Raw genomic sequence first — 14,565 nt, forward strand, 5'->3', positions numbered from 1 at the left:
CCCTTCTATAATACTAGTCCGATCAAATCCCTGAGTAATATTTACCAAAAACTTAAGTTTCAAAACCAGGCAGCTGTCGAATCTTCCCTTTGTATCTTCCTCTGTAGATTTTCTTCTTCTTAGGGATTTCTGTTTCACAGGTCATTTACCAATAAAGGTACCTTTAAGAAAGTTGTGTCTTGGGCATTTGGTACATTCTGGTTGCTTGGCAGTTCTCCTCCAACTGTTTCATTTTTTTCCAGTTTTCTACCACAAAGCATTGACTATTTCATTGGCTTTTAATATTGTCAAAATACTAAATTCAAACTTGATTGGAGTTTGGTATTTTGGGGCATAATTTAAATTGATTGGCCAAATTTGAATTTGTTTTGTCATCTCCAGGCAACCCAGCTAATCTGGCTGTTTGACTAAATGTTACATTGTTACTTTATTCAGAACACTTGCTGCTGTGACAGGTAGTTATGCTAGCTTTTAACGCTCTTAAAGGTACAGTACCCCTTACACCTTCATAGCACATTCCCCATTAAGAGAAAATGAAAAGAATGCTTCTTTTTTTTCTCTATTCTTTAAACGCATTACCATAACATACAGATAGCTTTCATCTAAGTTCACCTTAATGTCTTCCCATGTACATTGGATAGATGCATCTTGTCTATATTTTATCAGTTAAAACCACAATAACGCATCTGCGATTACATTCTTACAACCCGCTTCAATTTTTAAATTATAAGTCTGTAACATAAGACTCCAACAAAATAGTCTCATATTCTTGTCTTTAAAACGTTCTAAGAATGTAAGAGAATTGTGATCAGTGTACACAACTGTCTCCGACACATTGTTGTGATATACACATTAAAATGTTGTAAGGCCAGTACCAAACTTAATAGTTCTTTGTCGATTGTGGAATATTTTTTCTGGTGGATGTTGAGTTTCTTCGAAAAGTAACCAACTGGCAGTTCAATCCCATCCTCATCTTCCTGTCGCAGTACAGCTCCAACTTCTATATCACTAGCATTGATGGTAACCTTAAAAGGTTTTGAAAAGTTTGGTGTAGCTAAAACTGGTTTAGTGGTTAATATTGCTTTCAAATGGTCGAATGCCTCCTGGCTTTGTTCTGTCCACCAAAACTTTGCATTATACTTCAGCAAATCAGTTAACAGTGTCACTACACTGCTGAAGTTTGAAAAGAACTGCCGATCAAATCCGCTGAGTCGTAAGAATCGAAGCACATCTTTCTTTGAGGTTGGTCGTGGAAATTATTCAATGGCCTTCGTCTTTGTGTTCCATGAGGTCAACCTTCCATGACCGATGTTGTCTCCAAAGAATGTCACCTCTGCTTTCACGAATTCAGTTTTATTTAAGTTTATCACCAGTTTTGCTTCTCATAGTTTTTCAAAGAGCTCTGCCAACTGTACCATGTGATCTTTCCAGGACTTACTAAAGATCACTACATCGTCCAAACAGACTGCGCAGTTTGTTAACCCAGCCACAACTCTGTTCATGAGTCTTTGGAATGTGGCGGGTGCGTTCTTCATTCCAAAGGACATCACTTTAAACTGATATTGCCAGCAGGGGGTTACAAATGCAGGAATTTCTTTCACCGTTTCTGATAAAGGTACCTGCCAGTAACCACGCATTAAGTCCAACTTGGTGATGTAACTGGCTTGTCCGACTTTCTCAATACAGTCCTCCAATCTAGTAATTGGATATGAGTTTGATTTTGTAACATTTTTGACCTTCCGATAATCCACGCGGAATAGTTGAGTTCCGTCTGGTTTGGGAACGAAGCTGATCGGCGAACTCCACTCACTCTGGCTTGGTTCGATGATGTCCTCGTCGAGCATGGCCTCCACCTCCATTTGGACCTGTCTGGCTTTGAAAGGATTAAGCCGATAGGGGTGCTGTTTTATTGGAGCAGTATTTCCTACGTCTACTTCTTGTGCAATAGCATTAGTCCTCCCCATCTGATTCTTCCATATGTCCTTATACTGCAGTAACTAATCTTTCAACTGCGTTCTATGTTCCTGAGACAGATAGCTTACTAACCTATTCCACTCCTCAAGGACTTCTTCATTTTTTAATCTATTTTGAGGCACATCAAAATTTACATCACCTGGATTTGATTCCTTATTCTGTGGGACAGTAACTAACACCTGTTTCTACAGTTCTTTCTCTCAAGTTTAATATGGTTTCAACATGATTACATGACATACCAATACCTTTCTTTGCTATCTGACATCTTTACTAAATAGTTCACCTGACTCAACTTTTTCTCAATTGAAAACGTAAACCTGGCTTTGAAGGTATCTCCGATCATTGGTAACAGTACTTGGAAAAACTTCTGAGTCTCAGAGTTTTTATCTGCCACCTTCTTCATTCTATACTGTACCCTCTTTAGGTGCTGTTTAGCTAACTCACCTGCTCGATTTAATCTCTCCCTCACCTCTGATACATAATCTAAGTATGAGATCTCCGACTTCGGTCCTGTCAATTTTTCTTTAATTAATTTCAAAGGGCATCTCACTTCATGTCTGAATATTAACTCAAAGGGAGTAAATTGAGTAGATTTGTTTGGGGCATCTGAAATGGCAAACAATGTGAATGGGGTGCCTTTATCCCAATCAGTCGGGTAATCTTGACAGCATGCTCTCAACATTGTTTTCAAGGTCTGATGCTACCTCTCTAAAGGGCCCTGGGATTCAAGGTCTGATACGCACTGGATTTAATGTGCTGTATACCTAAGCTACCCATAACCTCCTTAAACAGCCTAGCAATAAAATTTGACCCTTGTTCTGACTGAATCTCACTGGGTAGCCCATACTGCATGAAGAAAGCTACTAACTCCTCTACTACCTTCTTTTTTGCCTTGATACCCTGTAATGGAATTGCCTCCAGAAATCTAGTAGACGCATCCATTGTGGTTAACAAGTACTGGTTCCCACTTTTAGTATTTAGGAGGGGACCTACACAATCAATTATAACCCACATGAAAAGTTCTTCAAATGTGGGAATTGGCAACAAAGGTGCTGGTTTTATTACTGCCTGTGGCTTACCTACCATTTGGCATGTATGACACATTTGGCAGAATTTAACCATATCCTTGTACATTCCAGGCCGATAAAAATGTTTTTGTACCTTAGCCTGAATCTTTCGTACCCCTAGGTGATCTCCTAAGATAGTTCATGTACCACCCGTAACATTTCCTGTCTGTATGCTACCAGCAACACAAACTGGTGTACTTCGGTCCATTTCTCCTCTGCACTAACCTGCCGTTGTCTCCATTTCCATCTTAGGATTCTATCTTTCAAATAATAACCCTCCAGAATATTCTCTGCTTCGTTTTCAGAGTACACATCCACATATATATCTTTAATCATCTTGAATTGCTGTTGCAAGTCTCTTAGCCTTTCAGGACTAAACACTTCTGTCTGACTCTCTGCCTGTTCAGGTTTTTCCTGCACCATTACGTCAAACAGGATTAAAAATCACACAACACCAGGTTATAGTCCAACAGGTTTAATTGGAAGCACACTAGCTTTTGGAGCGACGCTCCTTCATCAGGTGATGCAGGTGACTTCGCCAAGTCAAACAGGATGTCTGCTAACTGAACCTCATTTCCTTCATCTTTCTCTTTACTTGTCTCTTTGTGCTATGATTTATGGTAGTGGGATCTGGTGACTACACAATCTGGGAAAATACCAGTATATTTCTGTTTTAACTCTTCAGTTTCTTGGTCTTCCTTGGCTTCTCCACAATAAGGGGTGTCACTCACACCTTGGATCCTGCCAAATCATTCCCAAGAACAAACTGAATTCCTGGAACTGACACTCTGTCAATCACTCCCACTGTAACTTCCCCAGTCTTGAGTTGGCACTCCAACCTGATCTTACATAGGGGAATGCTAAATTTCAGTCCATCTATCCCACAAATTACCACACTCTGGGTAACAGATCAGAAAGAGTTGTGGATGTAGGTTTGCTCGCTGAGCTGCAAGGTTCATTTCCAGATGTTTTGTTACCCTATCAGGTAACATCATCAGTGGGCCTCAGGCAAAGCAATGCTGAAAATTCCTGCTTTCTGTTTGGGTTTCTTTGGGTTGATGATGTCATTTCCTGTGGTGATGTTATTTTCTGTGGTGAAGTCACATCTGTTCCTATTCTCAGGGGATGGTGGATGGGATCTAACTCGATGTGTTTGTTGATAGATTTCCGGTTGTGACTAGCCACAAAAAGACATGACCCTCTCTCACTAGCATCCTCACATATGGATGTGGAAGGACACCACTTCAACTGGGACAACACATCCATCCTAGGACAAGCCAAACAAAGACGTGCATGAGAATTCCTAGACGCATGGCATTCCAACCCAGGCAGCTGTCAAATCTTCCTTTGTCTCTTCCTCTGTAGATTTTCTTCTTCTTAGGGATTTGTTTCACAGGTTATTTACTAATAAAGGTACCTTTAAGAGAGTAGTCGGTACATGCTTGGTGGCTTGGCAGTTCTCCTCCAGCTGTTCAAATTTTTTCCAGTTTTATACTCCATTGATGTTAACATTGTCAAAATACTAAATTCAAACTTGATTGGAGTTTGGTATTTTGGGGCATAATTTAAACTGATCGGCCAAATTTGAATGTGTCATCTCCAGGCAACCCAGCTAATCTAGCTGTTCATCCAAACGTTACATTGTTATCTTATTCAGAACATTTGGTGCTGTGACAGGCTGTTCTGCTAGTTTTTAACTCTTTTAAGGATACAGTGCTCCTTACACCTTCATCACATTTGTATTGTGTTTGGTTTAATGTAATAAAAAAAACTCTTTAAATGAAAATATTTAAAGAAAACATAAGATAACAGCCCATGGTGTTGGACATAGTAAGCTAGCATGGATAGAGGATTAGCTACCTCATAGAAGACAAAGAGTTGGGATAATGGGGGCATTTTCAGGATGGCAATCCGGAATTAATGGAGTTCTACAGAGATCAGTGCTGGGGCCACAATTAATTACAACATATATTCGTGACTTGAGGAAAGTGAATATATTATTGCTATATTTGTGTGTGAAACAAAAATAGTTGGGAAGGCAAGTAGTAAGAATGACATAACTCGTCTGAAAATGGATATGTATATATACAGGTTAAGCACGTGGGCAAAACTTGACAGGCAGAATATAATGTGTGAAAATGTGGATGATTCTTTTCCTTTGCTGGAGAGTTTAGGACCCAAGGGCATAATATTAGGAGAAGGGATTGTCCATTTAAGACAGAAATTGGGAGGAATTGTCTCTGAATTAAATATGAATACAACTTTAGAGTTATAGAGTGGCTTATTAAATAACATTTGCATCTTTAAATCACAAGGCTGTGGAGTCAACTTGGGCACAAAAAACTAGGATGACATTCCCAGGAAAAGTGTTATACTGTCAGCGGAGTTGATAACTCTTAGGTGGGCATACAAAATCCTAAGGCATTATACCGAAAAAGTGAAGGGAAATTCTGGGCAAGATCTATCATTCCACTAGCATCATGTGAAAGAAAATGCTCACTATCAGAATACTCTTTGTAGGAGCTTTCTGTGTGCAAGTTGATTACTATGTTTCCCACATTATGATAGCACTTCAGCTTAAGTACTTAGTTAGTTCAAAGGTGCTTCAATTTATCTTAATGTTGTGAAAGACATTGTGGAATGTAATTTATTTTATTCCTTCCATGTAGGTACTAACGCATGTTTGTGTGATCCTTTCCACTTTCATCACATCGGTAAACATTTGGGGGTGGGGCTAAGAGAATTCCAAGCTACATTCAGATCTGGGATTTCCACTGCTGTGCAATGATCAGGCCTTAGCTGATTATTATATCCACCTAAGTCTGCACAAAACTCCTTCCCTTCCAGTCTGCTGTCAATAACAAAGTCCACAAACAATGTAACTTGGTACCACACACCTATTTACTGACTCCTGATTCAGATCTATTCTATGCTGATATTTAATGTATATTTGGAGCTGGAAGCTCAGATATCTTAAGAGTTTTGTTACATAATTGGTTTAGAAATCCTGAGGCAAGGATTAAGTTCAAATTCAACCACAGCAGCTGGTGAGTCAAGTTCAATCAATGAAATAAATCTGGAATAAAAAGCTGAATTCAAAATTAGCATTAAACATGCCAGACTGTCATAAAAACCCGTTTGGTTCACTGATATATTTTAAGGAAGCAAACATAAGTACATAACTCTAGATTCTAAGCAATGTGGTTGACTCTTAACTGTCCTCTGGAGTGGTCAAGTATGCAATTCAGTTGTATGCAAGATGTGGCTCACCACCATATTTACAGGGGAAATAAATACCAGTCTTTGCTAGTGACACCCACATCCTGTCATTGGATTAAAAGAATCCACATTGATTTTGTTTCATGGATAGTGTGATCTATTGCTTTAAATATTGATCAACATTTTGAAATAGCCTCTACATAATATTTGAATATTGATTTAACCACAGTAATTTGTTCAATATTTCAGGATTCCTCCTGTTCATAGTTTTGTAATGTCATCAGTATAGAGCAAACCTGACATTTATTTTCATGTGATATTTGTCATATCTTTTAAATGTATAACTCCTCAAGATGTTGAAAAATGATATTTTACTTGTAAATGCTGTTGAATAATTGGTTTAGTTAGACACACAAAGTCACAGATCTCATAAAATTCACATTTAGACCTGTTTTCCAGCTTTTGAAACTGTGTTGTAAAAGAAAAAGGTTAAGCTTGCAAAGGTAATCCATCTTTTCCCAGTCAGATGTGGACAACTGTATTTACCATTTCCAACACTTCTTTCTGTGCTTATCTCAAGTGCCACAAGGTGTCAGCATTAGCCCACTAAAGTATGTACATGGGTTTCTGCCAGAGACTTGAGTAGGTCATCAAGACTGACATCTCCAAAAAAGGCTGGAAATACTGATAGCAGATTCAGAATTCTTTCCATACTTTATATCAATCCAATGAAGAAATATTGTTACTCTATTAGATAGAGATTCTTTTGTACTTTTGGGCTCAATGAAAAGCTATACAGACAATGCTTATATTTTACAACATTGAAGAGATTGTTTGGAGCAGTAAAATCACCTCAATGTGTTTTATTCACTAGCATCCTCTGCTTTGTTGTATCTTCCCCTGACTGGCTGAGATATAGGTACCTTTATCCATGGCCATCTCCTTTATGCCGTGTGCGATTGTGTAGTTTGTGCTGCCCATGTAGCATCCTCGGTCCTGGAGGAACACTGTCTAGTTTTTACTGTATCAGTTGTATATGGTAGAAATTGCAAATAAAAAGCTTCTCTCTCTCTCTCTCTCTCCCCCTCTCTCCATCTCTCTCTCTCTAATTTCAAAAACCCATATTAGATCCTTGTCTATAAGATGCCAATCAGCTCCTGGTCTCTTAGAACATTACCTAACCTGACTTTGCATATATATTTCAGTGAGAATACTCAGTGAAGTTTGTTGCTGCACCTGGTGGGTTAGTGTGTGAGTGCAATGCCTGAATCTCCATTGGTACGTTAAACAACGACCATATGCATTTATTTACTGTCTTTAACTTAAAAAAATAACACTGAGCCAAAAAGGTTATGTGAAGCAATGACTAAAGGCTTAGTTAAAGAAAACCATGATAGAAGGATTTTAAACATGAGAGGCTCAAGGGTTTAATCCGGGAATTCCAGCAAAATCTAGCCCTGCAGGGGTCTTTGCAGTTGTAGACATAGTCACCAGAGGGGAGAAGAAGGGATGCACATGAGGTCAGTGTCAAAGGATGCAACCAAATCTTTGTTCATGGAGAACCTTGTCTTCAATACTTTTAAAATTTGTAATGATGAATGATCTTTGTTTTGGTTAAGCTTCAAGAGAACTTCAAGGATAAAGAAGACAAATTCCTTTGGATTGGAATAAAGAGAAGGAAGTAATACTTTGGGTATGAAGCTTTGGTCAAGTCTCATCTAGATTTTTGCATCAGGTTCTGGACAGCGTACCTCAGGCCAGATGTATTGGCTTTGAAGGATACAGTTCCATTTGAATGATAACTGGACTAAAAGTATTAAATTATAAGGACAAGTCTCAATGGACCAGGCTTGTAATCTCTTAAATATAGATGTCACCTAACTGAGGTGTTCAAAAGTATTAATGATTCAATTAGATAGAATTAAGGAAAATATTTCAACTGATTCAGAATCCAGAATAAAAGGGCATAAATTTAGCAATCAAGCTACAGTATTCAAGGGACATTAGTCGAGTCAGTGACTGGATCAGCCACTGAATGGGGCACATACTCAAAGGGCTGAATGGCCTCATCTTGTTCTTAAATTGGAGATGTCACCTGTCACAATTGGTGGAGAAATTGAAAAGAAACTTTGTTTTTGCTTTGAACAAGCAAATCTTCCCATAGTTGTAAATCTTGTGATAAAGGACCCACTGTGTTTGGGAAATGGCTGACATACAAGGGAATGGAGAAGATGGAACTGTATGTAGGATTCCTGGCTGAAGTGTTTTTTTTTAGAAACATACACAGTCAAATAGATTGAGGTTTTGCTATTGTTGTTAAAATGGTTTTTGCTCAGATTTGAACATAACAATGTGTGTGAAATGTCAGTGAGGAAATGCCGGAAATCTGGAGCAGGAGGAGGAAACACCTCCATGATCCAAACTTTACTTGTCTTTTCTATAAATCCCTTTTGAAGCAACTGGAGGAAGAGATGACTTTTGGAGTATTGTTTATTGTTTAAAGGACGCTATCTTCATGTGAATGTGTTTGCCAAAACTTTTCTTATTTTGTCAAAAGATTCAAGCTGCAAATTGATTAAATTTGACTGTAAACTCAATTTACTGTCTTGCTCAGATCTGAAGAGAAAAATGTACTAGTTACTTGGATTATTCTCCTTTGGCAAAAGACTTAAAATTTTGATTTATTATCAATGGATAAATATCATGGGCCTCACAGGTAAGTTCCTCTCCAAGTTGAGAGCAGGATTTAAATGTACAAATAGTTTTCTACATATATGTGTATATCCCCCAACATGCATGCAGTCACTATGATTCACCTTATTAATTTTAGTCTGTAAATCCTTGGCATTTAAAACTGCAGTCTCTATTGTAGGGATTTGTTTATGATGCTGCTTGTGGTAAGTCAGCTGGTTTTCCTATTGCTAAGATGAATGTCCATTTAAGCAGCTAAATTAATATGTCTCATGACAGTCTTTACTTATACTCTGCGTCAAGAGATTGTAACAGGTACATTCAAAGTAATGGTCAGGAAGTATTTCATGTGAAACTCTAATGGAGTAGTAGAACAGATAACTGTGACTCATCATCAATTAAGTTAATTATCTACTATATCGTTACCTGGTAATTTTCTATAACTATGCAATTTATTTATTAGTCACACTGTGCCACCTTGCAAATGGAACTATTTTATGTACAAATGTTGATAATGAGTTCTGCACTATTCAACCACAGAAGCAACACAGTTAACTCCATCCCATGTGTGTCCAGTGTCCACTATGACATTTCAGTGAAAGTCATTGGATGTTTTTTGGGATTTTAACCAGTTTCCTTCCTCTCTAACCCAAAAGTTGTAGCTGGCAAGTGGGAAGAGGCCATTCAGTTCCTTGAGCCTGTCATTGACTTACTTGTGGTTGATCTCTGCCTCAATGCCATTTACCCAACCTTTTTATATATTCTGTGAAACCCTTACCTGATAATAAGTTATCAGTCAGTTGATAAATTTCAATTGACCCATACTCATAGACTGGACTTAACATATGCTTTGAGTGAAGGAAGTGCTCCCAATTACACTTCTAAATGGCCTAGCTCTAATTTGAAGTCCCTACCCCTTATTTCTAATTCCCCAATACAGGCAACTGTGTGCTTGATTCTCCCAGGCACCTGTGGAACATGAACATTGTTATAAAACACTGAATATTATGATCTGATGGGGTGAAAGGCCAATTACTCTGCTGTAAATAGTTTTAAATCCTTTTATCATTTGAAACATCTGAATTACCTAACAACATTCTAAATTCAAGAAAATTCATGCCTAGTCTATGAAATTTGTCATCATAACTTGTTGCTCAAAGGACTGGCATACCCCTCTTAAGGCTACTACGTTCCAGCTTAGATCAGCTGACTTGGTACAGATCAGAGAATGAAACACAATTACAGTACATCCTTAGTCTGAGTGGTTCAGCTATGAACGGATATGGGACATTCAAGTTGAAGCTGTACCCTAGGTCTGTTACCCTTGGTGCACCCTGTGGGGACATCCTGCAGTTATTTTGCTTTGAATGTGTTACTTCACTGCTTTGATTTGGTGTACTGCCATGCCAAAAGGTGTCATGCACAGATTGAACAGATTGCATTTAAACAACCTTGAATGTAGGTGAATAAAAAAGCCAGTGAGTTCCAACCTTTCTGTAACAAACAATCATTTGGTAATATAGAACTTCATCATTGCTTTTGTTGAAGCTTTTCATCTCCCGCTCATCTAGGAGTGAAACAATGTTTATACTGGTCAAGAGAAGAGTGCTGATTGATTGGAAAGTGGACTTTGATTGATAGAAGTATAGGAGGAGGCCTTTAGGCCCATTGAGTCTGTATCACCAAAACTATACTGCTACCTGCCAGTCCCACTTCCCTGCACTCGGTGTACAGCCTTGAATATTATGATATTTCAAGTGTTCATCCATATACTTTTTAAAAGTGGTGCCTCAACTGCCCTCCCAGATTCCCATCACAGTCTGGGTGAAAACATTTTTTCTCAAATGCCTTGTAAAACTCCTGCCTTTCACTTTAAAATTATGCCCCCTTGTTTCCTTTTAACTAAGGGGAACAGCTGCTTTCTAGTCACATTGTCCATACCTCTCATAATCTTATACACCCCTATCAGGTTCCCTTTCAACCTTCTCTGCTCCAAACTTGAGCTTATCCAACTTACCCTGAATCCTATGAGCTTTTATCTTCTTTATCAATTTCCCATGTGGGACCTTGTCAAAGGCGTTAATGTAATCCATATAAACTACATACGCAAAGGATAGTACATATATGGGATGAGCTGCCAGAGGAAGTGGTGGAGGCTTGTACAATTGCAGCATTTAAAAGGCATTTGGATGGGTATATGAATGGGAAGGGTTTGGACGGATATGGTCGGCGTGGACATGTTGGACTGAAGGGTTTGTTTCCGTGCTGTATATCTCTATGACTCTATGACTCTACATCAACTGCTCAACCCTCATCCAAAAAGTTGATCACCTCCTTCACTAGGTTTGTTAGGCATGACCTTCCTCTAACCAAGCAATGCTGATTATCCCTTACCAAACTTCACCATTCTAAATGGAAATTAATTTACTTCTTGACTAGTTTCTCCAATAGTTTCCCCACCACTGATGATAAATTCAATGTTCCTGGTCTATCTCTATCACTCCTCTTGTAAAGTAGAACTGCATTAGCTGTCTTCCAGTCCTCTGGCACCTCCCATGTGGCCAGAAACAATTTGAAAATTTTGGTCTAGGCCCCTGAATTTCCTCCCTTGTCTCTGCAGCAGCCTGGTCTACAACTCATCTGGACCTAGGATTTGTCCATTTTTAAATCTTGCAAAACCTTCAATACCTCCTCACTCTTATATCAATCTGCTCAAGAACTTCACAATCTATCTTCTCGATTTTTTTAACTTTCCCAAGTGAAGTATAGGAGGATTCATTTAATACTTTACCAATGTCTTCCAACAGCCCCTTGTTCCCCAACAAGTTCTGCTCTTCCCCGATTATTCTCTTCCCTGTGATATCCTTGTGAATATCTTAGGATTCTCCTTAATCTTGTTGACCAATATTTTGCTCTCCTCATGGAAAATGCACTTATTAATACTGATTGGCAGTTAACCTCCAAGGTTAACTGAGAGATTGACTCTGATTTGTCAGGATATTCTCTTTAGAAATTAACCAATGATTAATATGCATTTATGTAGCACCTTTCATGTGCTGAGGATTTTCAAGCACTTTCAACCAATGAAGAACTCTTTGAAATGTAGTCACTGTTATAGGTAATGCAGTCGCCAATTATCATACAGCAAGCTCCCACAAACAGTAATGTCTTCACTTATTTATCCTGGTTCATACTTTGGAAGAAAATCTAAAAGGTCTAGTGTTCACTTGTAAATATGTCTGATTTTAAACACATTATGCTGTGGTGAACAAGCTACCTTTACAAAATCAGTGTAATTCTGAGTATTTCAGCTGTGTTGAAAGAATTGGTGTGTGTCAACTGGCTTCCAATCACAATTATTAAGTTGTCCTCCCAGCCTCTGTAATCTGTTTGACTGGAAATTCCTGAGGAATATATTTCTTTTTCATTCCAGTTAAGAGCATTACTTTTTAATTAACTAGCCTTTAATTCCTGGAAACCTCAGGACAATTCTGAAGGATTTGCAAGCCTAATGCATTATCAAGTGCAGGATAACAGTTTGAACTCTTACATCCAATAAAGAGGAGAGTCTATACCCTTTGAGTGTGGAGCAGTGGCAAACAGTTAACCACCTTTTAAAGCAGACTAACAACTGATATATTCCTCCTTTCAATTCACTAGAAACCAATCTTATATGAATAATTAATGGTTTACATTCTTTGAATAGTACGGAAATAAATAATATGTTTCATTTCTTAAGCTCTGAAATTCCTCCCCTAAAGCCCTACTCCTCTCCTTGTCTTTCTCCCTCCCTAGAAGGACAAAGGAGGAAGTTATGCATGGAACCACAGGACATGGGAGAGATTCTTAATGAGTACTTTGTACCAGTATTCATCAAGGAGAAGGACATGACTGATATTGAGGTCAGGGATGAGTGTGTGAATACTCGAGACAATGTCAATATATTGAAGGAGGAAGTTTTGGGTATCCAAAATTGCGTTAAGGTAGACAGGTCCACAGGGCCAGATAGGATCTATCTCAGGTTACTGCGAGAGGCAATGCAAGAAATAGCTGGGGCATTAGCAGAAATTTTCACATCCTCTTTGACCACAGGCTAGGTTCCAGAGAACTGGAGATTAGCAAATGTTCTTCCATTGTTTGCAAAAGAAAGCAGGGATAATCCGGGAAATTATAGGCCGGTAAACCTGCTGTCTGTCGTGGGGAAGCTCTTGAAGAAGATATATGCATGTTTGGAAGAAAATTGACTCATTCGTGACAGGCAGCATGGAGTTGCATGGGAAATGTCATGTCTAACCAACCTGATTGAATTTTTTGAAGAGGTTACAAAGATAATTAATGAGGGAAGGGCTGTAGATGTAATTTGTATGGGCTTTAGTAAAGCATTTGATAAAGTCCCACATGGCAGATTGGCACAAAATCTGAAATCACATGGTATTGGGGATGGGCTGGCGATATGGATACAAAACTGGCTTGGTCAGAGAAGACAGAGGCTAGCGGTGGAATGGTGTTTTTCAGAATGGAGACCAGTAACTAGTGGCGTTCCACAGGGGTCAGTATTTGGTCCTTTGTTGTTTGTATGATCTGGAGGAAAATGCCAGTGGTCTGATTAGTAGGTTTGCAGATGGCGTGAAGACTGGTAGATTTGTTGATCGTGCTGACGATTGTGAAAGGATATAACAGGATATAGATATAGATAGATTGGTGACATGTGCACAGAAATGGCAGATGGAGTTTAATCCAGACTAATACGAGGTGATTTGTTTTGGAAGATCAAATTTAGGTGTGAATTATACTGTAAATGGCAGAACCTTTCGGAACATTAATGTACAGACAGATCTGAGTGTGCAGGTCCACATTTCTGTAAAAGTGGCAACACAGGTGACCAAGGTGATTAAGAAGGCAAATGGCATGCTTGCCTTCATCGGCCAGGACATGGAGTACAAGAGTTGACAAACCATGTTGCAACTATATAAAATTCTGTTTGGGCCACATTTGGAGTATTGTATGCAGTTTTGGTCACCACACTGCCAAGGATGTGAAAGCTTTGGAGAGAGTGAGGAGAAGGTTTACGAGGATATTACCTTGTCTCAAGGGCACTGGCTATAAGGAAAGATTAAAAAGGCTAGGATTGTTTTCACTGGAAAGATGACGGCTGAGAGGAGACTGAATAGAGGTCGACAAAATTATGACAGGCATAGATAGGGTGGACGGTCAAAGGTGTTTTTTCTCAGGTTGAAGTCTCAATTCCAAGAGGGCACAGGTTCAAGGTGAGGGAGGCAAGTTTAAGGGAGAAGTGCGAGGGAAGTTTTTCACACGGAGAATGCTAGGAGCCTGGAACGTGTTGCCAGAAGGTGTGGTGGAAGCAGGCACACTGGCTACATTTAAGAGGCATCTGGATGGTTACATGAATAGGGAGGGATTAGAGGATACAGGCCAAATAAGGGCAGAAGATTTGTTTTTTAGTTTAGTTAGGGCATGATGATCGGCACAGGCTTGGAAAACCATACGGCCTGTTCCTGTGCTGTACTTCTCTTTTGTTATTTTGAATATATTTTTATTAGCAACAGGGTGAATTTTGTTGTATTTTGGCCATGTCAGTTTTGTCATGTTTCAT

This window comes from Chiloscyllium punctatum, chromosome 4 (assembly GCF_047496795.1).
Source record: "Chiloscyllium punctatum isolate Juve2018m chromosome 4, sChiPun1.3, whole genome shotgun sequence".
In the NCBI taxonomy this organism is placed as follows: Eukaryota; Metazoa; Chordata; class Chondrichthyes; order Orectolobiformes; family Hemiscylliidae; genus Chiloscyllium; species Chiloscyllium punctatum.